Source organism: Pleurodeles waltl, chromosome 5 (assembly GCF_031143425.1).
Source record: "Pleurodeles waltl isolate 20211129_DDA chromosome 5, aPleWal1.hap1.20221129, whole genome shotgun sequence".
Taxonomy (NCBI): Eukaryota; Metazoa; Chordata; class Amphibia; order Caudata; family Salamandridae; genus Pleurodeles; species Pleurodeles waltl.
This window is the reverse complement of record NC_090444.1, coordinates 268,079,549-268,104,667: the sequence shown is the minus strand read 5'-3', so window position 1 is coordinate 268,104,667 and position 25,119 is coordinate 268,079,549. Positions and strand designations below refer to the sequence as shown.

At 41.0% G+C, this 25,119-nt stretch overlaps 1 protein-coding gene across 2 annotated transcripts in view; it reads right to left on the bottom strand.

Moving 5' to 3' along the window:
• The window catches only part of CAMKMT (calmodulin-lysine N-methyltransferase), a 1,452,342-nt gene that overhangs the window by 791,529 nt on the left and 635,694 nt on the right, over nt 1-25,119 (bottom strand). The window lies entirely within an intron of this gene.

The following is a 25,119-nucleotide window of genomic DNA, read 5'->3' as shown; positions in this document are numbered from 1 at the left end:
ATTTCTTCATACTGGTAAACAAGAAGAGTTGTGCTAGTAAGACATAAAGAGGCCTAAGATAAGATGACAATATTTTGGCCAGCTAAAGTTGACAGGCACGTCTTACAATAAGGATATATGAATTTTTCAAACTGTGTCCTCCCAAATTGGGAAGAACACAGGTAAATATGAGCTCTTCTTTGTGCAGGTTTTATAACCTGTCTTGGAAGAATATCAGAGCAAGTGCGGCCTACAACCTTGTCTTTATGAAAAATAATGAAATGGTTGGTAGAGCAAAAAGCTCATTACTGAATGTAGAAGATGTCACGTTTAATAGGAAAAGTTGTTTTCATAGCTGGACCTTGCAAGCACAAAATGTTAAAGATTCAAATGGTGTCTGAATAAGCAAGAGCAGAACTAAATTAAGATCTGATAAAGAAGCTGATCTTTTCACAAGCACTTTGTTGATAAAACTTTTTTCTCTTACAAGACTCCTAAGGAACATTTCTGTTCAGGAAATTTGTGCATTGGTCTTCCAAAAGTTTATCTAAAAGGTTGAGTTTTCTGGGTAGGGCTTGAAGAACTCAACATGAATCCAGTAGGCCTTAAATTCACTGATGGACCTTTTAACGACCCAGTGACAAAATTCAAAGTCATTTTATGCAATTTATGAGAACAGTGGTAGGAACAGTTAAGGCCAAACTGGGCTACTTACTCACGAAAGCAGGTCCTCAAGTTCAGAGGTAGAAGAGATACATGAAGAACCAATCCATCATTTTGTGTCATCAGCTCTAAAACCTCTGACAGACTCTTCAACATTTCTTTGAGAGAGGAAATACGTCTAAATAACAGAAATGATGTTATCCTGGCAGGGCTATGAAAGGTAGGGAGTCAATTGTGCTGCAGCGCAATTTGCAATTTCAATGCAGAGTAAAATGACGGGAACACATAAAGGATTTCTTACCAGTCCAAAATAAAGCATTCTACAGAGAGGATTAAATCCCTGACTCTAGATGTAGATTAGGGGCAAATAGCTCTTTTGTGGGGGGAGGGATCAAACAGATCTGTGAGGGAGAAACGCCAGACCCCAAAGAGTCAAAGTGTGAGCAGAGGATTCAGTTGCCAATGGTAAAACGCATGCTGGAGGTGCTGAGAATGTATGCTAAAGTGTCTCTCACTCACAGAAGAAGCACAGGAAAAAATAGTTTGAAGAGTCCACCTGCCTTGTAATAAATTAACCTGTGTGTCACAAAAAGTCTTTTTGTATGCACCTATAATTTGAAATGCAGAGGAAGGGCTTGCTCGTCTGGTTCAGACTCCTTTTATGAAAACTTGATCAGGGATGTAAGGAGGTACTATGATTAGTCCCTTTAGCAGCATTTTTCCTTTTTCCTCTCAACGATGACTTGATAGCAAAGGGAGATTTTTAAGGCAATTTTAGCATAGATATACTGCACAAGTAAGCCCACAAGTTAGTAACCCTTGCATGTTCAGATAAAGGGAGGTCATACAGTTCTATTGTTACAAAAGTAGCAAATTATCATATCAGACTCATCAGTAATGACATGGCATGTGTTCTGCAAGCTCCACAGTTAGGCTTTTAAATTAATGTTATCCTTCCTTCTAGTATTTTGCCCTCTATTTTTTATTTTCCTTTCTGTCACAGAACAGAACCGAGTTGTTCGAATTCAGCCATTTATTAGAAACGTGCAGTAGTTTTTCATGCAATGGGACAGCTTCAGAAACAAAATCATATTTGTGCAGGAGCAGGGATAAGGTCATCATCCAGTTGAACATCTGAACTCCTTCAACTGGTTTGTTTGGTGCAGACATTTCAAAATGGAAGACATCCATGGGCTCAAGGACACCCCAATTAAAATTAAATGGCTGCCTGGTTTCAAGCTAAAAGATGTTTAGTTTTTGATCCCTATCTGCTGCCCCGGTCAGAAATCTCTTCTGTTGGACAGAGTATATTTGGCAAATTGGCCTTGTTCCTTGTCCTTCGTTGGTCCAAGGGTATCAAGAGGACAAAGCTCACTGATAAGAATTTGGTACTCATTACCTAGTAAGATGGCACCTTGATAATATGCAGAACAGGGGTCCACTTGTTTAACACAACACATGGATATTGTCCCTAATCAAAGGCCTAGGCTTCGCCTCAACTGAGTGGAATCAGAAAATAATTCTACTCATATCACAGGGTGTCTCATAAAAGTAATAGTGTCTTCTTTGAGTCTCTCTTAATTTTTGTGATGTGGCAGTCAAACAAGATTTTGTTGGGACCTCAACAGATCACTGAATTCCCTATGGCACTCTGCCAGATTAGTGTGGCCAATATTGTCCTTCAGTCAGTCACCTTTTCTGGTAATCCTTGATGTTTCTGCCATACCAAGTACTGATAACATATGCTGGTTGAATTCAATGATTCTGCAAATCTTAACAAATAATTTAGCGAATTCTGGTTACTCAGACAATTCATGTTAGACTTTTCATCCTTGGCGCGGTCTCTCTTAACTTTTTGTCTCGGTTTCCCAGGTTGTTAATGTGTGCTGGACTCTGATTTTGCTGTTTTTCTTACTCTGGGCACTTTACCACTGCTAACCAGTGCTAAAGTGGAAGTGCTCCTTTACAAAATATGTATGTAATTGGCTAATCCATGATTGGCATATTTGATTTATTAGTAAGTCCCTAGTACAGTGCACTAGAGGTGCCCAGGGCCTGTAAATCAAATGCTACTAGTGGGCCTGCAGCACTGGTTGTGCCACCCACATAAGTAGCTCTGTAATCATGTCTCAGACCTGCCATTGCAGTGTCTGTGTATGCAGTCTTAACTGTAAATTCGACTTGGCAAGTTTAGCCACTTGCCAGGCCTAAACCTTCCCTTTTCTTACATGTCAGACACCCCTAAGGTAGGCCCTAGGTAGCCCCAAGGGCAGGGTGCAGTGTATGGTTAAGGTAGGAAATATAGTAATGTGTTTTATTTGTCCTAACAGTGAAATATTGCTAAATTTGTTTTTCACCGTTGCAAGGCCTGTCCCTCTCATAGGTTAACATGGGGGCTACCTTTAAATCTGATTAAAGTGTACATTCCCTTTGGGGGTGGATGGACATGTGGATTTTGAGGTCTCTGAGCTCACAATTTAAAAGTACATCTTTTGGTAAAGTTGATTTTAAGATTGTGTGTTTGAAAATGCACTTTTAGAAAGTGAGCATTTTCTTGCTTATACCATTTCTGTGACTCTGCCTGTTTGTGGATTCCCTGTCTGGGTCAGTTTGACAGTTGGACTGGTTGCACCTCACACTAGACAGTGACACAAAGGGAGCTGGGGTGTAGTCTGCATTTCCTGATGAGCCGTCTTTGCTAGGAGGGAGGGGATGTGTGGTCACTTACACCTGAAAGGGCTGTGCCTGCCCACCCACAATGCAGTCGCCAACCCCCTGGTGAGTGTTTGGGGCCTGGCCTGGGCAAGGCAGGATTTCACATTCAAGACAGACTTTGCTTTGAAGTAGGCCTACTTCAAAGGAGAAATTGGGTATAAGAAGGGCACCCAAAACCACAGACTTTAGAACACTTCTGGAAACCAAGAGGAACCTCTGCCTGGAGAATAGCTGAAGAGCTGAGGGAGAAGAGCTGCGCTGCATGTGACTGTGCTTTGTGGAGTTATCCTGCAGTTGCTGCTTCTGCCAGAGTAAGAGGGCAAAGACTGGACTTTGTGTGCCTTCCATCTTGTGAAGATCTCCAAGGGCTCGATTTAGAGCTTGCCTCCTGTTGTTTGAAGTCTCAGGGACAGCAAAGACTTCTCTCTGCCAGCACCTGGAGTCTCTGGAGAGACTCCTACTCTGCCAAGTGGTGCCCATCCAGTTCCTGGGACCCTGAAAGGAGAAGCTGGCAGTCTAAGAGGAAGAAATCCACGCACAGAACGCCGTGCGGGGGAAAGATTGACGCAACTCCGATCTGTGGCTGAAAACTCGAGGCGCCGCCGGCTTGGCGGCTGAAAATCGGCATTCTCCTGCAACGCGACCAAAGAATCGATGCACGGAGCTGGAGAAACGACACACAGCATCGCTGACGGAGGTTGGTGAGATCGCAACCCGCGCTGCGTGGTTTTCAAATCATCTTGCGGCTGGATTTCTGACGCAAATACCGCTGGGCGTGTAAAAACAATGCAATGCCTGCCCGGACCCGAGAGTGCTGACCGGATCGACGCATCGCTCTCCTGCGGAGAGAAGAACCAACGTGCCCCGACCCGACGAAAGGAGAAACGATGCAAGGTCTCGCTCATGAGTGAAATCGACGCATCGCAGGCCCTTTTTGACGCACACTCGCCCGTGCGGGGTTATTTTTGATGCACCCAAGGTACAGTTTCACGCTAACAGTGTTAGTGTGTGTTTAAAACTACACGAAGACTCTTTTCGCTTTTTAATTGATAACTTGACTTGTGTATTGTGGATTTTTGTCGTTTTGGTCTTGTTTTGTTTAGATAAATATTCTCTATTTTTCTAAACCTGTGTTGTGTCATTTTGTAGTGTTTTCATTTAGTTACTATGTGTGTTAGTACAAATACGTTACATCTAGCACTGTGAACTTAAGCCTACTGCTCGTGCCAAGCTACCAAGGGGGTAAGCAGGAGTTAGTTGAGGGTGATTATCTTTTACCCTGACTAGAGTGAGAGTCCTTTCTTGAACAGGGGGTACCCTGATTACCAACCAAAGACCTCATTTCTAACAATTCACAACAGAAATTAGCACACACACAGTGCCTAATTCTGTGACAGAGTGGAATTCACATTAACTCAAAAATGTAGGGCACGTGGGGTTATTTCAAGACATGTTTTGCCTTGCAACAGTATGCATAACTTATGAGGAGTTTCATATGGAGGCTGGAATCAATGGTGCTTGTGATGATTCTTTTTTCCCTCCCTAAACAGATCAAAAAAGTTATGTTTGCCTCACTTTCTCCAGGATCTCCAAAAGTTTTTGCCACATTCACAAACAGAAGGAGCAAAATAAAAATTGGATTGTTGATGAAGTGTATCTCTTAGAATGTAAATTTAAAGTTGCTAAAGAGTAAGTAGTTAGTAACTATAAAAATAGAGGTAAATAGGTATTTAACTCAGTACTTAAAAGAAGGCAGAGTTTTGGGTGGGTAAAATACACTTGCATTCACATTTTAGGATGAGGTGCATTAGGAACGTTTGAAATAATGGCAAGATAACCTTCGTACCATATAGACCCACATGCTATACATTTAAGTGAAATATACTGCAAAAAGTAAAAGCAACATGTACTGCCAAATAAGAGTGAAATGATGAGTGAGAAATAGAAATTAAATGAGATAAAGATAACACTGGCTGAGAAAACGGAAATGTATCAAAATAGGTTACAGATATGCAAATACAAGTTTTGAAGAGGATGAGAAAGTCTATATAATTGGATTACTATATGACTACAAGACTATTTGTACATGGGGGGGAGATCATATTTCTCTTGCATCATTCACAGCCCTCAAAAGGCTTTGCTATTTTCAAGTCCTCTGATATATTACCATCAAGGGCCTGATTTAAATCCTGGGGGAGGGAATACTCGGTCACAGACGTGAAGGATATCCTGTCTGCCGTATTATGATCCCTTTACATCTTATGGGGATCGTAATACGGCGGACGGGATACCTGTCACGTTTGTGACATAGTATTCCCTCTGAAAAGATCTATATTGGGCCCCAAGAGATGATGAACCTAGTAGATGCAGAGGGAAAATGTATTTTTCGGAAGAGATGAGAAATTACAATGACTACAGCATGCTTCTATGATGGGGAAAAAACCCACTGAGGCATGAAACTGTGAAATATGATTAAACCCACCAATTTATACATTCATTATGGTTAGTTTAAAAAATTGTTCTGAGAAAATCTGTGTTCAACCCCTTGTAACTATGGCACAAGCAGCAGGCAATCTCCAGAGAAGTGTGTGTTACGTTAAAGCAGTACCAACACTTTCGAAGTAGCAATCACAACACAATAAAGCTCCCCAACCACTTTACAACAACAGAGAAATGTTTAATGGACAAAAGACACCAAGATCATTCAAATAGGTGAAAGGGAACTGGAGATATTAATTTAAAGCAAAAACCAGCAAGAAAAGTAATGTGCCCTTAAGCTTGTCATGGACTAGGATCTTGGCACAATTTCAAGCACATTGATTTTACCTTTGCGATTAGTCTGGTCTGTGCAGCACTCAAACAGTAACAAAGTGAAAACACAACATAAGAAAAATAGCACACTAATTTAGAAAAAGGCAGTCAATTTTAATGAATTAATTAATTTTTTGACACTAAAACAACAAAAATCCAACTAATAGAACTGGAGATATATTTACCTTAAAACTTTGAAAATGCAAAGGTATAAAAGCACAAAGCACCAACTGTGGTTATCTTGTCATGTCGGACTGGGACAAAGTCACATGTTTAGGCTGACCACGATAGAGTGCGGGCCGGATATGGGGTGCAGGTTAACCCATTGATAATTGTACCTTATGTCCTTGATGCAGGCGTTGCATAGCTCTGCATCAGTTTCGATGAGGAGCTGGGAGGGATAAGATATGAGGTCTTGCATCGAGTTGCACCGCATTGCATCAGTTCTGATGAGGGGCTGCGATGTGAGGTCCTGTGCAGATTTCTGTTGGCTTCGATGGGGGTCTGCGAAGCAACGTCCTGCATCGAGTTACATCTTGCTGTGTTGTTCCAATGAAATCTACAGTTGGGGCAGGAGGAGTACATTCTGATGCCAGACAAGGGTCCCGGACCCGGCGGGCACCTCTTGGACATCAGGATAGGCCAGCAGCAGCACACAGGCAGGTCCAGTTGAGTCTGGGCAGATGCAGGATAGGTCTCTGGGGCTTGTTATTTCCCTGTAGCTCAGAAAAAGAGGTCAGTCATTTAGCCCTTAGAGTCACTCTGTGGTTCTGGGTTCAAGTAGCAGGTCCAGTCTTTCTTCCTCAGGCAGCAAAGTAGTCCTTCTTGTAGCAGGGCAGTCCTGACAGCAGGAGGGCAGAAGACAAGTTCTTCTTCTGAGACTTCCACAGGTCCAGAAGTGATCAGAAGAATGGGTCAGAGAGTCCCAATTTTATACCTTGTTCCCCCTTTGAAGTGGGAGAAGCTTCTTACTAGAGTTATCCCCTTATGAGGTGTCTGGAATCTCCTGCCTTCTTGCCCTGGTCCAATCTGTCTGGGGACACAATAGGATTGTGCGAAGTTCTTTAGGTGTAAGAGGGGCCAATGTCTGTGAAGTGCGGTAGGTGACAGCTTCACCCCCCACAAGCCAGGATTGCCCATTCTGCCAACACCCAAACCCTCTATTGTGATAATATCGGGGAGGAATATACAAAGGCCAACTGCTAACTACATCTAGTTATGTGACCGAGGAAACAGGCTGCAGACACCAAATGGTTAGGATAAGAAAATGCCAAATTTATAGAAGTCAAACAAAAACAAATATGGCAACACTGACACTACTTACATAACAATGTGCTTTGGAGATCACGTGGGTACGAAAAAATGAATTAGTGCGGCCAGTGTGTTCTGAGTCTAGAAGAGAACCCTGAAGCAGCTTGGGTTTGAAATGCGCCGACCATAAAGAGCACAATCCAAAGAGCGCAAGTGAAACTACTTTTGGCAAATAGGAAATATCTAAATAACATCTAAGGAATACATTATCCCTGCGATCTGCCATATGGATGACCAAGATTGTTCTGCCTGTGGGCTATGCTGTTCAGTTAGGAGCGGTTAAAGAATTTTTCACTATTCAGGGTCCTTTTCCATATAGACGTTTCCAGAACCTGGGTACCAATTTCTATTATTGTTCTTCATTATATGTTTCTGTATATTGCGAAAGAAAAATGTTTTTGTGGTGCAAACTCATCTGATTGCTGTTGAAAACATTGCACAATTTTTATTCATCCTTTTGTGCATGATAATTTGATGTATATATTTGATTGTATTTGAATAATATTTCCTAATTAAGTGGTGGCTGCGCTAATTCATTTTTTCACAGGCATGTGATCTCCAAAGCGAATTGTTGTTTAAGTAGCATCAGCATTGGCATATTTGTTCTTGTTTGATTTATATGGCCTAACCTTGCTGACTGAAGGGTCTAACCCCTATTCTTTCACAATAACTTCATAAAAGTGGCATTTTCAGAATTGTGACCTAAAATCTGATTTAACCATTAAAGAGGGATTTAAGTTATAATTCATCAGATACCAAACATAACATTCCTACCTGCCCCCACACAAAAGTGATTGCTTAATAAAAGTATTATGATACCCCAATGTTATCCTATGGGAGAGATAGGTCTTGCAATAGTGAAAAACGAATTTGAGAGTTTTTCACTACCAGCACATGTAAAAAGTAGAAATACAGTTTTTTAAATACAACACACCCGGCTCTATGGGCTGTGATGAGCCTAACCTAGGGATGACTTATATGAATTACAAAGGAAAGCTTCCGCCTGGCAAAATGGCTATTTTGCCAGGTTGAAGTGGCAGTTTAAAACAGCACACACAGGAGAAAGCACTTTAGCACTGGTTAGCAGTGGAAAACTGCACAGTATCTTAAAGACAACAAAAACGGGTTCAGAAAAAAGTAGGGGTAAAGGCAAAAAGTCTGGAGGACTACCACCTAAAGGACTACCACCTGAAGGGTGTCAGGTCTAACACAGTCCCTGAGTACAATCATGATGCAAGAGTCCTTGGGTTCGTCCTCTAATTCCAGCAGGAGTCAGAAATCTTCACCCAGCAGAATGTTCTTCTACTGGAGTCTTCTCAGGTCCATGAATGTTCTGAAGAGGTGAAGGTGGAGTTGTAGTCTTTGTCCTGAGCAATTCTACTACCCAATTATTTTTCACAGTCTCTCCACCCTTTTTGCAGCACTTTGTCTTTGTGTTACTGTACAATTGCCCAAGATGGCAGAAAGCAGATGCTACCATGCAGGCTTGTCTTAGGCTCCCTAGTCAATCGCCGATATAGAGAAGCTCTCCTTCCAAATAATGGGAAAAACTGGTTCTCTCCCCTATTGTGACTAGAGGCTGACTGTCTGGAAGTGTTCTTGGGAATGAACAGGAGAAGCCCTCCCTGGTATCTCCAGGTCAAAAGAGAAGACACATCACTAGAAGCTGTCTATCAGCTGCCCCATTCCTCTCCCAGATTGCTATTTCCTGCTAAGTTGATACCGATTTGCTCCTCATGGACTCAGAGGCTGGCAAGCGTCCTCTCAATAGGGTTCCCAGCTCTCCTAGTCAAGTTTGTGCATTCCATCTCTGGAGGTATGACAGAAGTGGTTTTAAGACAGCTGTGTATCAGGCAGCTTATGTCCAATAAAAAAGTGAACAATCTGCTGTGACCATGCAGAAAAGGTACATTTTCCTCAAGAGTGCTATTATTGTTTTGGCAAAGGGCAGACAAATGGAGAAAATAACCAACTGTGCATAATAAATCTTTGCAGATGATATTGATAAAGAGAGCAGTAATTGGATGAAAACTAGGTCTATGCTTGTCAGCAACATACTTGTCAAAATGTGTTATTAAAATAAAATTAACATAATATTTCTCCCAATACCAAAACCAAATACTTCCACACAAAGATTGCACCGGTCAAGAATGTATCTAACCAGAAAGGAATAAATGTTTCAGGGAAACCCATGCAACTAGAATCCAAGCATGAAGAAATGTAATGGAAAAGAACATGTATACTAGCAATTTGAAGCACTGGTCCAGCAAATTGAGTGGAAAGTGGATTGTAATACCAATGAGTATTCTTCCTATTTATCTTATGTAATTATTTATTTTCTAAAGCACTGATAAGCACCCATCAGACATCTCAGAGTATTATAGAATGTGGGTATGTTTAAAGAATGGCAGGTAGCAGGATAGTACCATCCAAAACATGGTGAACTAAATCAATAAGTCCATCATGTAAGGGTAGGATGTGGTGAGGACACCAGCCATTGAGTCTGTCCCAGAAGATGGTACAGAGCCCATGATACTATTGATGTTTTTAACGCTCAAACCTAAGGATGTTATTAATTAATAAAAAAAAAATATGTCAATATCAATTGTAATGCTAATTTTAAGAACGATTAACAGAAAAAGAATATGAGAAATGGCCCTTCATATGGAAACCCAAACAGTTAATGTATCTTTACTAAATCCGTTTTAGACATGATGAGAAAACTTTAAAAGTAAATCTAGACATTGTAAAGAAGCATATATCATCTGATCTAGAGATATGGCAAGAACTAAACTTTAGTCTATAAGTTAAAATTAACATCAGTATAATGAACTTGTCCAAAATTTTGAAAATGTTTCCAATTATTTGTTAAGCAGTGAACAATGCAATCTATTGTTCTCTGGAAAAAAATAGTAAAACAATTCACATGGTCACCGAGAATTAAATCCACATTATTAACCAAAAAAACTAGCATAAAAAATTGGATTTGGTTTCCCCAACCTAAAATAATACCATTTAACATTTAATTCATGAAATCCAGCCATGAGTCAGCTCCGATCATTGATCCAAAGCCATATAGACAACAGGAATATAGACAAAAATCCATTCTCATATTTTCATTTTTACGAATCAAGAAAAGCATAACAATATTTCAGTCAAGTACATGAAATGTATACAAAATCTTTTAGTGGCACCAGGCAAAAAACGCAAAGTTAACCTTTACTTCCTGAAGCTCAAATCTGAAATAATAAAAGAATAATGACAAAAAAGTACTTAACTATAGGTATGGAAGAGCAAAAAATATGCTTACAATTCAACAAACAGACTGTGATAACAGTGTCATCTAAGACAAAGTGTTAATTGATTTGTATGATCTACATGAATATGAGTTAATCAACTATTTTCATCTGAGGAACTGTTTATTACAGCCAACACTACAATAAAATACATTTTGAAATATTTCATTATAACAATGTTGGTGTTTTAAATATGGAAAGACTGCTGGGTACAAAAACATGTTAATGTCATTAGAAATGTAAATGTCCTTTCTCCAAGAGAAGACATTTTGAAACATTTCATACTAGCAATTTGGGTGATTTACATCTCTAAAAATGGTAGAAAGGAACTCTTGTTGAAAGAGGAGGTAAAAGAAAACTGCAATTCCATATGCGTGGCCAAGATGGTGACTTGACAGCACAGCCACCTGACGAGAACTAGCAAAACAGGAGCTTCAGGACCATTCTGGCACCTCAGAGAACAGACTGACGAGCGATAAGATACTAGGTTCTGAGTGGATCAGAGGTCGTCACTGAAAGTAGTGGAGCTATATCAAAGGAGGTTAACAGCATACTCAGACCTTGAGATTGTCTCAAAGAACAGTCAGGGAGGGGGCGCCCGCTACCTTTGTGGTATGAGAAACCAGGCACTGCTCGAGCACGAGAATAGCCCAAAAGGTGGAGAAACTGAATAGAAACTGACTCAATTGGGCATGTGGACTGTGGGCGGCTCAGTGATCTTCTTCCCCACACAGTTTTCATAGTGGATGATCCTAGAGAAAAAGATGATTGGGCCTGCCATATCTGACTCACCTTTCTCACAAGAGAACTCAAGAAAGGGCTTGCAGCAATAATATTATGGGCTATCTTACAGAGGAAAAGGGCCACTATGACTAGTGGTTCTCATGCATTCCATTCAGGTATAACAAAGGTAGAAGACAGATTCAAAAGCGATGCAAATAAGCAGCAAAAGGCGGTTGGCGAGGGGTGTATTACTGGCTGCCCAATTTCCAAGGAACTATTCTTCAATTGAGAGGGGGGAAATGGATCGATAGAAAGGCTTCAACATTAAACACCAGATTCAGCACTCGCCAGGAAAAGTAGTGGTGTAAGAAACCCAAACATGGTGACACTATTAGAAAAATATGCATACACCTACACTAAAGAAATCAAACAAATGCAAACAGATGTGATTCAGTTGTGTGAGGGGGTAGCAACAGCACTGAAGCCTCAGAACAGCTTCTTCAAAATTGGCACAGATCATACTGGGATGCTGAGTGTCAAGAAAGAAGACCTTATGGACATAATATTGGAAGCAGCTCGTCAAACAGATAAACTGCAAATAACAGAAAGTCAAATGTATTTTTTTACTAATGCCTCCAGGGAAACAGAGAAAAGGAGAAAATAAATAAATAAAGCCAATGTGAGAAGATTTGTGGAGAACAGAATGCTTCTAAATATTATGCTTGATCACTACGTTTAAATAATAAATATTCTGGAGCCACACAATGCAAATACCTTACTGTGATAAATGAGAAAAGATGAGGCCTCTAGAGCTCACTCAAGGATGGCCTCAACCAAACAAGAGGATCCTAGAAGTTTGAAGGCCTAACCACTATTGATTTATTAGATTGAATAATAGACTGAAGGTGCATTGTGAGTTGGATACTACTGGGGTTACTAATTAGCTGGAAATGAAGTCACCTGTTATCTAGATGTGTCCTTCCAGTAAACCACAGCCACAAAGGCTAGCTGCTGCCATACTTTCTTCACTGCATCTTTTTTTCCCTTCTCAACCTGTCCCCCTGCTTCAGTTGCTCTTGCTTTTCCCTGTATCAAAGCTAGTATTCAGCCCTCCTTTTGATTTCTCTATGATTTTGAGGTGTAGCAGGAGCTCCATAAGGTATTTTGGGAGTGCTTCATAAGTGAGGGCTTGTGTATTTTTCCACTTGTCCTTTCTAACCAGAATGTCAGTCACAACATATGCTTAGGAATCTACTTTGACAGGAAAGAAATGACAAAAACTTGAAATGGATGAGTTTTAATAGATGATGTTGGTTCATGTGAATTTGCTCCGAGGACTAGTCAGAGGTAGCAAGCACTATATAAATACAACTGTTGGTGCAGGAGTAAGGATTATTTGTATATTTCAAGGTAATATATGAGGTAGCATGGTGGGCAAAAAAAAACTATGGGCTGGAATGCTACTCTGGGAGATTGCCAGTGGTTTTTGGAAGCATCCCTGCCACCACGTTTTACATGCTTGGTAAGGCTAGCCTGGCACACCATGGAACTAGTAAACTATTTCCCTCTCAAAAAATATGGCAATTACGCAAACTTAGACAAAACATTTGTGGTAAAATGTCAAACCTATTCTCTTTTATCAAAATATTATATGCAAGAGAACCCAAAAACTCCCCTGGGGAAGTCACGTTCACCTGCTCTGTGAAATTATCGCTCCATCACTATTCCAGCTGCCACTGGTTATCAATCTAATACAATACAATAACATTTATAAAGCGCACAGCTGCTTCCCAAGAAGCGGCCGGCGTTCAGGGTTTGGTGGCAGCCAAATCTACTTGACTGTGCCAATGTCTTCTTATATTTGTAACCTCCCAATTTAGATGTACATTTGCAGAAAATACACAAAAACTGTTTTAGGTATAGCAGAGGGTACTACACTAAAAAAAAAAAAAACACCACGACTTGACATTTCTGTGACCTACAGAAGGCTTGCTGTGCACTACACCTCTTCTTTGTGACTGCTGACATCCATAAGCAAACCCTAAGGGACTTTTTTTCTTTCTTTTACAGTGAGAATTTCTGTATGTCACTTTGAATGCGAATACAAAGTGACAGAAAAATAACTCCAAATTGCAGTAAAATGAAAGGTATTCCAAAAGGCATAAGCAAACAACATGCACTTTAAAATATTTCTTCTTATTTGGCAGTACGTTAAAGGCTATGTAGTTTAGGTTTGCATAAAAAGAGAGAGGCAAGGTGCTATTTGTTTAAAATAAAGTGAATTAATTCAGGGCCTCCGAGCTCGGTACTTTTTTGAGTGAATACAGACCGTTCATTGCAGCTTTTTAGACTTTTGACTAACAAAATAGCGCTACCAATTTTTCCTCTTTCCAGCGACCGAATTAATAATGTAGGCTGAATCGTATATTTAAAGGAAATGGAAAAATTAAGAGCAAGCTATACTTTCTCAACATGGCTTTGCTTATCGCTATACAGGTCAAAGGTTAAACTATGTTGTGGAATCAACCCATGGTATTTATTGGCTGCTTTAACCGGCAATATGTTTAAACGCCATTATTTATTGATGTTTCCGTAGCAACTGTCCCCAAGTACAGAATTAAACCCTCGCTACACTTATAGAGGAAAAGGTGAATTATAATTTGCTGGACTCAACAGGAATCGTTCCATGTTAATTACATTTAGTACTTTGTTTATGCGGACTTAGAAATACGCTGCAGTTTTTTTGCAATGATTTGGAAAAATTGATGCGTTTATCAGGATGTAAGGCCCACCCAGATAGATCAATGTTATGCTTAGATTGATCAGTTCAGAACACTATTAGAGTCTACTTGGTACCACTCTGGGACAGGGCCTTGCGCTATAATTTCGGCCATTCTGTAGGCACATGACAGATCATTGCACAGATGACACGCTCAGTTAGGTGAAGATGGAGATGTGCTGTTGGTAGCCTTTTGACATTTCTAAGCACTTGTTAATGTAATGAGTCTGCATAGGCAATCTTCAGTACAGTGGTCCAGGCCTTCGTCACAGTCCTAACAGGGGAGAAGAAGCCCTGTCCAACAGACATCCAAACCCCTCCCTTCCGCAGGTCCTATAGGTGTGCTGCGCAGTTTACATGCATTATTGTTTACTTAGACTGCAATATTCACAGACAAAAAAGATCTTGGATGCTATGCGTGCCTTCGGCCTATTGCGTCCACAGGATACAGATGCTCTCAAATAAGAGTCCCCAGTGGATCTACACTGACCATTAAGAAGTCCACTTAAACTGGTGTTTGGGAACTTGCCTCTTAGTGGGGAAGCATGAAAAACTGGCAAGTCAGCCTCAACCCGGTCTCCATTCTATCCTTGTGTGTACTGCCTTATTAGACATTTGGGTTCTGCATACTGATCACGTTTGAAGAAAACGTCAAAAGCACAAATACCTGCCACCCTGGGAACTCGAGGGCCATCTTTTTGCTGCTGGGTCCAAACAAAATAGTTGAAAGCCACGTTAATAACCACGTGTCTGAATGTTTAGAGAAATACAGATCTCTGCATCCTACGCAGATGGGCTTTAAAGCTAAATATAGTACAGAAACCGCCCTACTGGTGGCAGTAGAGGAGGCCAAAATGTGGCTTAATCAGGGAAATACAGTTGCGATCATCCTTCTTAACCTTAGTGCAGCCTTTGACACTATTAGCCACGAAATTCTTCTTGATAGACTTTCAGAGGTTGGTGTGTCTGGCCAAGCCCTGACCTGGATTCAGTCTTTTTAGAGCAATAGATCTTTCCAGGTATTTGAAGGAAATTGCACTTCCAAGATCTTTTCTCTGAAATGTGGCATCCCACAAGGATCTTCCGTAAGTCGTACATTGTTTAATGTTTACATGCGTTCGCTAGCAGATGTGGTGATGGCCCAAGGCATTTCGATTATCTCTTATGCTGACGACACCCAACCTTTTTCTTTCGCTCAGTCATAATCAGACCCCCTTGTTCATCAACATTAGGACGATACCTCACAGCAGTAGTGCATTGGATGAAACTATCTGTTTAAGGCTGAATAGGGAAAAGACTGAACTGCTGATGCTCAGTAATCCTTCTCCACCCCAGTTCAGCCTGGGATGGCCCAAGACTTTGGGTGTTCCTTCCATCTCTAAGCCCCCAGTAAAAAGTTTGGGTTTCTGGTTGGACAAGGCCCTCACCATGGATCAGCAAGCTACAAAACTAACAGCAACTTGTTATGGGTTGCTTAGATCACTGAGGAAAGTTCTCCACTTACTCCCTTTGTCATCCAAAAGATTAGTTGTTCAGGCACTTGTTCTCCCTCCATTGGATTAAGGAAATTCTCTGTCTTTGGGAGCTCCTAAAACTCCAATGAGAAAACTCCAAGTAGAGCAAAATGCTGCTGCCCGCTTACTTTCTAATGTCCCTAGATATCTGTCTGCCCAAAGTGCTCTTAAATCCCTGCATTGGCTCTCAGTGGTGCAGAGGATCAATTTTAAATCTCTCTTTATTCCCTGCAGGCCATGACAAACACGGGACCAATACTGTGCAATTCTCCTTTAACCTCTTATGTGCAGACCAGGTCTTTGTGATCATTGAATGCCTCTTTGGCTATGGTCCCTTGCATCAAAAGGGCCATGAGTGGAGGCCACTCATTTCAGTTCAATGCAGCCAAGTTGTGGAACTCCCTGCTCTCCCCTTTGAGGGCTCTGGACGTGTGTGTGTGTGTGTGTGTGTGTGTATATATATATATATATATATATATATATATATATATATATATATACATACACACACATACATACTCTGATCTGCAACCACCACCTCACTGGCAGTGATCCAAAGCCATGCTCAAAGTACTAAGAAACAACAGCCAGACAAGGTCTCATTACACAGGCACTGTAATAGGGCCTGCCTGTTGACTCAAATCATATAAAATTGCAGAAACAGAAATAACTTATAGCATTCCAAAAACAAATTAGATATAGCTGACCCTACAGGAATTTTGGACAGGAACTTATTGCAGTTGGAACACAGAAAAAAACAGGTTGACAAAAAGGGTCAGGATCCCTTTATGGTGAAAGGAAGGAATATATATAAATAACTTACAGGGGGTCACTAGTAGGTAGTTACAGATACAACCTTTTTCTCCATAGACAGAGCAATTATTTTTTTTGCCAATAACTTTTGTGCTGCTTGACGAATTTTCACAAAAGTTTCAAAACGTATACTTTCGTCGGTTTAGCTGCTGTGTTGAAAGGTTGAGGGTGATCTTTCAAGCGGGGGCCGAGAAAAAAGGGTGGGTCCCAAAACACTTTCCCCCCTATTCTAGGTCTATGGGATTTTTTGAATTTGTGAACACGACTACAGTCCAAACTGCTGGACGGAATTACACCAAAGTTGGCAGAAAAGTAGCTCTTAGACCAGAAAGTGCCCTTTGTGTTATTTGGTGTAACTTCCTTCAGTAGTTTTGGAGATACCAGCGTTTAAAAATATAGTTATCTAACAAAGCAGATGCTCCGCGGATCCAACTGTTCCCATGCTGATATCTGATTGACTGCCAACACTTCAACAAGGAATTGTTGGCAGCCATCTTGGGACTCTGCTTCGGCCTAGTCCCACAAAAAAGTGAAAAAAAAGAAAAGGGGCTAGGGTAGGGTCACTGGGGTAGGGTCACTCTGAGCCCTTAGCCTTGGTCTAAGGATCCCTCATGGACCCTGCCAAGGCTAAAAAGCATTACAAACAAGTAATTATAACTCGTGGCCTATGCTAACTATAACTGGCGCCCTCGCCACGCACTGCTAATTACCCCAGATTGTACAGCACTCATGACAACTTTTATAACATTAATAAAAATATCAATAAAACCTTAGAAGTCAAAGAATTGAAGAAAAAACTGTGCATGGCCGGGCGCGAGTTATAGTTACCTTGGGCTGCAAGTTATAGTTACTTCAAATAACTCTAACTGTAACTGCTGAATTTCTATGGATTTGTCAGAGTAAATTCAGAACTTAACTAAAACGTCCCGGAAACCTTTGTTTTTTTTTGTGAAAACAAAAAGAAATATATAGTAGGTTCTTTTTCGAAGCTGATTACATGTGATTAGATGAAAGCAATAAATGAAAACCATGCTTACACTCCGGCCTGGGAAAGATATGTTCATACAGCTAATATTCAAGAACAAATCAGCTTTGTCTAATGCTGGTTATAACCTATGACCACTGTGATTAGCCGCAAAGCTGGCGGTTAGCCTTTACAACCCCTTGCAGATCCTACTGAGTGAAACAAGTACGATGATGACATTGTATGAAATTGATAAGAAAGGAAATGAGTCTACTGATTCCGTAGTAGTATGTATTAAAGGGAGTTCCATGATAACTGAAGACGAGCTTAGTGAAAATAACAGAAGGTATCAGTATTCCCACCTTTGTCCTTTTTCAGTTAATATTAGTAATGGCAGAGAAAGCTTTATCTTTCCCAGAGAGCTCATGCAATAAATGCAATCCTTCAGCCACTGGTTGGGATGTCATTTATAACATCAGTCACTAGTTGATTAAAACTGTCATGTGACACAGGAGATTTGCCACTGCACTATGGCAAATTACCCGTTTTACTGGTGCAGCAATCAGCTGAGTACATATAGGAAATAGCAAGTTTTCTCTTATAAAATTTTCATCAACTTGGGAAGTTGTATGCTAAGTTGGGAAAATATAACACTGACAGCATAGGGAACAGTGCCCAATCATAAGCAATGGTATGTTCAGTATACAGCAATTCTGAAAAAAGCTGTATATCCTAAACTTACTAAGTGGGTGTATTTTTTCATTGGCTGTTGTTTATTTATTACAAGGTTTCAAAAAAGGTAGACTGCTTGATATCCATTCAAGTTTTCCATTTTGTCCCTTTTCCATCCATCCAGTCTGTCCTGCAATGAGGAACGACACCATAGTGTATAATTTAGCTTATTTTAGTTCTTATAATTTATTTGGAAAGTTCTCACTACAAAATAAAGTATCACATAGCAATGATATCTGTGTGTGAACATAACCTATAATGTTGTCTGTGACAGCATGTATGTAATGATAACTCAAAAGTATGAGCAAATATATTTAAGCAAAAACAATATTAATACAGGAAACTAAGGTACATAATTTGCAAAACATGGATATTACACTGCATGAAAAACTAACTGGATATTGTTGCCTACCTTAACAAAAAATATTTTGTAGTTCACCTATATAAAAGACAGCACAAATGGCATCCTTTATAAGAAACTGAAAAAACATCGGTCACAGTTTTTGGTGATAAGTCAGCTACTAACTGTTCTTCAAATACCAAAAAAAATGCCATTATTAAACTGCAGAAATGGAGCCCAACAACTGGGGATCCCAAAACAAATCAGGGCACATATAAAAAAAAGACAGAAAGGAGGGATAAATATTTAGTACGAAGTGTAAATTAATACTTAAGACAACTGTAGATGGGCATAAACTATCTTTGGGTACTGGGGTCTGGTAAGCTACCGCAGCAACAAACATATATTTACATGAGGGCAATATATTTATCCCACCCACTGAATTTCCATATAAAAATCAGGGAGAATTTTAACATTATGCAAGAATAACCTTTATTTTTCCGAACAAAAGGAAGTGTGCTGATAAGAGAAAATCTAAAAGCTTAAGCTTCTGGGGAACAATACTTTATTGCAGCAAATATATATTTACACAGCCAAAGATAAAAACAGAGCAGAGGCTATGATAATAAAATAAAGAATTATGTAACAAACCTAGTGGGGTTGTGTCCACTATAATCGAGGCTATTCACAAAGGTAAACAAACGTAAATAAATCTATAAGTGTAAGTTTACTCTTACACTTCTGAGTAACTTTACTGCTTTCGGCCATTCACCATTTACAAGTAAAGTGTAGACTTACATTTCTTCAGCTGCTGAAACAGAGAGTGAAGTCAGTAAAAACATTAAATAAAACCAGAAAGTTAAAACTAGAAGTCTTTACAACTGTATTTTACATTCCGCACCCTCGGTGGCGATATCAGCAATCAGGGAGAAGATCGCCCTACAGTAAAATATAGGCTAATTACAAATGTTTAATAAAGTAAAAAAAAATTTGAAATATTTTACATTAAATGTTAATATAAAATAGTTGTACATAACTTTTAAATGTAGAACAAATTAAATAAATACTTAACACTATTTCCTTTATTTTATATTAGGTTTTTTAAGTACAATAAATTCTAAACAAAAGTATTTTTTAAATATTTATTGGGCTAAAACACCAGAAGTAAAAAATGTCTATTTATATATTTAAATAAATATTCCTATATTATGTATTTATATATTATTTATTAAAGGTTAATGAAAGTTAAATATAGAATTAGAGTTACAAGCTTGACGGCGCACCCAAAAGAAAGAAATTCAAAGATTCTTATGTCTTCTTTATTTTTTTCAATATCTTTCATTCCATATCCATTAAAATGCTTACAGCATCAGCCAATGTGTTTCATTTGAACAACAACGTCCTCAGGGTGTTTCTTTTGAATAATCTTTATTTCTTCACTAGTCAAAATAATGTGAAGCATATACACGTCATGTAATCACATATCAAGTTCTCTTACTAATATGTTCAATCTTCTTAATGTATTTTCAATCCTAATTTATTATGATAGTGCAGTGATTACATCAACATATTCCAGGTTAATTATACCCCATGTTGCCACCCTTTTTATATCTTTCAGGTAAATTCCTTTTTTGTTTGCAACACTGATATGGCAAAACACAGTACAGGCTTCCAATTCATTGTGTCAATCTCTTACAACTAACACCAGTAACCTATTTCATCTCATTGGTCAGTTTTCTGCAGGGCCTGTGATCTTGGATATTATATAGAATTATTGTGAATTATTATATATATATTTTTTTTAATGAAGTTACATTCATATTTAAAATTAAAAATGGTTATTCAAATATTCTAGAATAAAATATGTATTAATAATGTGTATTTAAACTTTTGAACATTAAAATAAACGTAATGTTATATAAATATAAATTAAGTTTAACATTATTTCCCGTGTGATTTTATTTTAAGTTCCTACCTCCATTATTTTCTACCACAGTACCTGTGAGTAGCCACTGGTGACCTGGATTTATCGAGGTACGAGCTGGCATACATTTACGACTGTTTTTGTGTAATTTGTGGCTGTACTAACTATAAAAGTGTTGTTTGTAAAGGTCAATGGGCTTACTCTTTAGTAGGTGCGTGTATGTCTGTCCTTTAACCCCTACACACTCTTTCCAAATCCCCTCCAATCTATTCATAGATGTTCCCCATTTTCCAGCTAGTCTTCGATCCCCTCCACATTTACTACTAAAACATTTACCTACGAGTGCGGAGATCTCCGCAGTAAGGGCAGAGATCTCCAAACATAAAACAATAGCGAGGTGGAGTAGACCTCTGGATGTAGGTTAGTGAACTGCACTTTGCAGTGCATTAGTAGTAATACTAAATGTACTACAAAATGGAATTTGAGAACAAGCAACTATGTATAGACATTTTAAAAAGCACAATAAAAAGGGACTCGTTGACACAATTAACATTTAAAAACCCACTTGAATAATTGCACAACCTGTTGTTTTATGAACTAGTTTTTGCCGGCTTCAGGACTCTGCACACCTTACCACTACTAACCAGTGCTAAAGTGCTTGTGCTTTCTCCTTTAAACATGGTAAAATTGGCTTACACCTAATCGCCATGTTTACATCTCTTGTAAGTCCCTAGGAACGTGGTATTACATATACCCAGGGCCTGTAAATTAAATGGTACTAGTGGGCCTGCAGCACTGACTGTGCTACCCCCTTAAGTAGCCCTTGAAATATGTCTCAGGCCTGCCATTGCAGCCTATTTGTGCAGTTGTAAACTGCCATTTCGACCTGGCAAAATAAACCTTTTGCCAGGCCCAAACCTTCTTTTTTAATACATATACATCACCCCTAGTATAAGCTCTGGACAGCCCTGAGGGTAGGGTGCAGTATATTTAAATAGTAGGACATCTCAACGATCCCTGATGGAGTTGCTACTTTTTGAGAGAGTGACTGGCCCACATATAAATATGACTAAATCCTCCCTGCTCAATTTAACATTATCTGATAAGTCGGCTTTAAGGCAACTTGCTAATAATGGGCAAAGAAAGATTTCACGTACCTAGGCATCAAAGTCATCCCTAAACTTACAAGCCTGTTCCAGGCTAATTTTCCACCACGTATGCGACAATTAAGAAATGAACTTAAGAGGTGGGAACCCCTATACCTGTTGTGGGTAGGTAGAATACATGCCATTAAGATGATGGTCTTGCCAAAATTCTTGTATTTTTTTCAAAGCCTCCCCATAACTCTTGACCGTGAGTTCCTCCGAATACTGCGCTCTGCACTCACCCGTTTTATATGGTAGAACAAACAAGCTCACCTACAATTTAAATTACTCAGGTGGACGAAAAAGGAGGGGGGCCTGGCCTTGCTGGATTTCCTCCTATATTATCAGGCAGCCCAATTGCGAGTTATATCCGAACTGTTGCAACGTGAGTCAGATAAACACTGGCTCCACATGGACAGAGCCATAGTGGGGAGTGTTATCTGGGATGTATTATGGAAACCAAAATCAGCCCGACCACAGAATGCCTACTTAAGCACACCTATGAGAACAACCCTTACAATTTAGGACTCAGTAAACAGCTCAGCCACATGGACATCCTTTCAATCCCCCTTTACCTTGATTCATTTTAATTCAGCATTTCCCCCGGCAGCCCAACCAGGCCCCTTTAATGCTTGGGGGGAGGGAGGCTGCCTGACCTGGTCTGACTTGTTCCATAATTGGGATACATTGACCTTTGACCACTGCCAACAGGACTATCATCTCCCTGCCTCTGAACACTTCCAATACCTACAACTGAAATACTGGGTGGTACAACCCGAGGTTCGCAAGGCGGCCACTAGAGAACTTACTGCAATTGAATGCTTTGCAAGTGACGCAGGACCTCCAGGGGAACCATTTCCTTTCTATATTCTCTGTTACTAACTACACTGCTCACCCCACAAACCCATCATGTAGGTTACTGGGAACGCACTCTGGGGCGGGAGATACCAGAGGGGAAGTGGAATACACTTTGGAGGGACATACCGAAACATAACCATTCATTAGACATGAGAGAGACTCATTACAAGATAAGACTATGACTGGTATTTATACCCCACCAAGTTAAAAAAGTGTTTTCCTGCAACTTCAGATCTTTGCTGGACAGGATGTGGGCTGACGTGAAAGTTATATCACATTTGGTGGGATTGCCCAGTGACTGGACCCTATTGGGTGGAGATACTGACCCAGATTAAAGAGATACTGAGCTATCCAATTCCAGAAACACCAGAGTTCGCACTCTTAGGCCTCAGAGACGGCTCCCTGAAATATCAAACTAGAAGTGACAAAGCAAAAATGTGGCTCTGTTTGGGGGCAGCAAAACTGACAATTGATGCAACATGGAAGACGAAAGCAGCACCAGTTGTGACACAATGGCACACAAGGTGCGTGAGGCATCTGGGTGGTGCTTCCACCTGCTCTGCCCCACCAGAAGGATGCCGCCAGCCGTATTATGGCCATTCATATGGCCTGGCGGTGTCCTGCTGGTGGGGTGCTGCTGGCGGTAGCAGCGCCCCTTCCCTGCCAGACAACCAACTCGCAGGACAAGGTAAGTCGGGTGTCCGTCAGGGAAGGGGGTGTTGTGTGTGAGTGTGTGGTGTCTGCATGTGTGTATGAATGTGTGTATGAATGTGTGTATGCGTCTGTGAGTGTTGTGGTATATGCATGGTTGTATGCATGTGATTGAATGCGTGTATGAATGTTACAGTGAGTGCGTATCTGCATGTCAGTGTGTATGCGTGTGAGTATGTGTGAGTGAATGTGTGTATGGATGAGTGTGAGAGAATGCATGTATGGAAGTGGTAGTGCATGGGTGCATGCGTCCTGCGTGTGGGTGTGTGTGCATGATTGCAGGGAAGGGGGGTGGAGGTTGGGTGTGCGCTGTAATTCTGGGAGGTGGTAGGATATGGGGGGCTGTAATTCTAGGGTGGTGGGGGGTTTAGGTGATTGCTGGGGAGGTGGGGGAGCCTTCTACCGGTGACAGGGAAGGAATTCCCTGTCACAGGTAGCCCTACCGCCATGGTTTTCGTGGCGGTGGTACCACTGCAAAACAATGGTGGTAGGCCAGCTCATTATACAGCTGACTGTCATGTGTGGCCGCCGGATTGGAGATGCACATCTCTGGCCCGACGGTTCCTACCGCCATCGCAGTATGAGTGGTGACACACTCATAATGTGGCGGTATACACCACCAGTCTGTTGCCAGTGATACTGCCACATTAACCACCAGGGTTAAAATGAGGGCCATGGTCTCTATATGGAACACTGTGATGTACTATATTTACCTGTAGATGTACTTGTTTTACCTCTTTTTGGTGGCCTTGTCAGGCTTTGCTATTAAAACAACATAATGAAAAAAAGTTTGACAACAAAAGTAGGACATTTACTTTTAAGGTTTACATTTCCTAGTAGTGAAAAACTCCTAAATTCATTCTTCACTACTGCAAGACCTAATTTTCACATAGAACACCATTGGGGTTACATAATTAAATTTAATAAGCTGTAACTTCCAATTGGGAGCGCAGGAAGACAGGTCGAGTTTGGTGTCTAAAGACTTGTAATTAAAAGCCCCCTTTAATAGTAAAGTCAGATTTTTTATCACAATTCTGAAAATGGCACTTTTATAAAGTGGATTTTTTTGTTCTAATCATTTGGTGCCTGCAGCCTGATTCTGTCAAATGACTATGGCCCTCATTCTGACCCTGGCGGTCTTTGACCGCCAGGGCGGAGGACCGCGGGAGCACCGCCGACAAGCCGGCGGTGCTCCAATGGGGATTCCGACCGCGGCGGTAAAGCCGCGGTCGGACCGGCACCACTGGCGGGGTCCCGCCAGTGTACCGCGGCCCCATTGAATCCTCCGCGGCGGCGCAGCTTGCTGCACCGCCGCGGGGATTCCGACCCCCCCTACCGCCATCCAGATCCCGGCGGTCGGACCGCCGAGATCCGGATGGCGGTAGGGGGGGTCGCGGGGCCCCTGGGGGCCCCTGCAGTGCCCATGCCACTGGCATGGGCATTGCAGGGGCCCCCGTAAGAGGGCCCCTACATGTATTTCACTGTCTGCTGTGCAGACAGTGAAATACACGACGGGTGCAACTGCACCCGTCGCACAGCTTCCACTCCGCCGGCTCGATTCCGAGCCGGCTTCATCGTGGAAGCCTCTATCCCGCTGGGCTGGCTGGCGGTCTGAAGGCGACCGCCCGCCAGCCCAGCGGGAAAGTCAGAATTACCGCCGCGGTCTTTCGACCGCGGAACGGTAACCTGACGGCGGGACTTTGGCGGGCGGCCTCCGCCGCCCGCCAAGGTCAGAATGAGGGCCTATGTGTAGCTGGCAGTTGGTCTTTGTAGATTGCTCCCAGACAGCTAAACCCAGGGAAGATAGGTGTGGGTAGTATGGGCCACTTTGAGTTAATGAG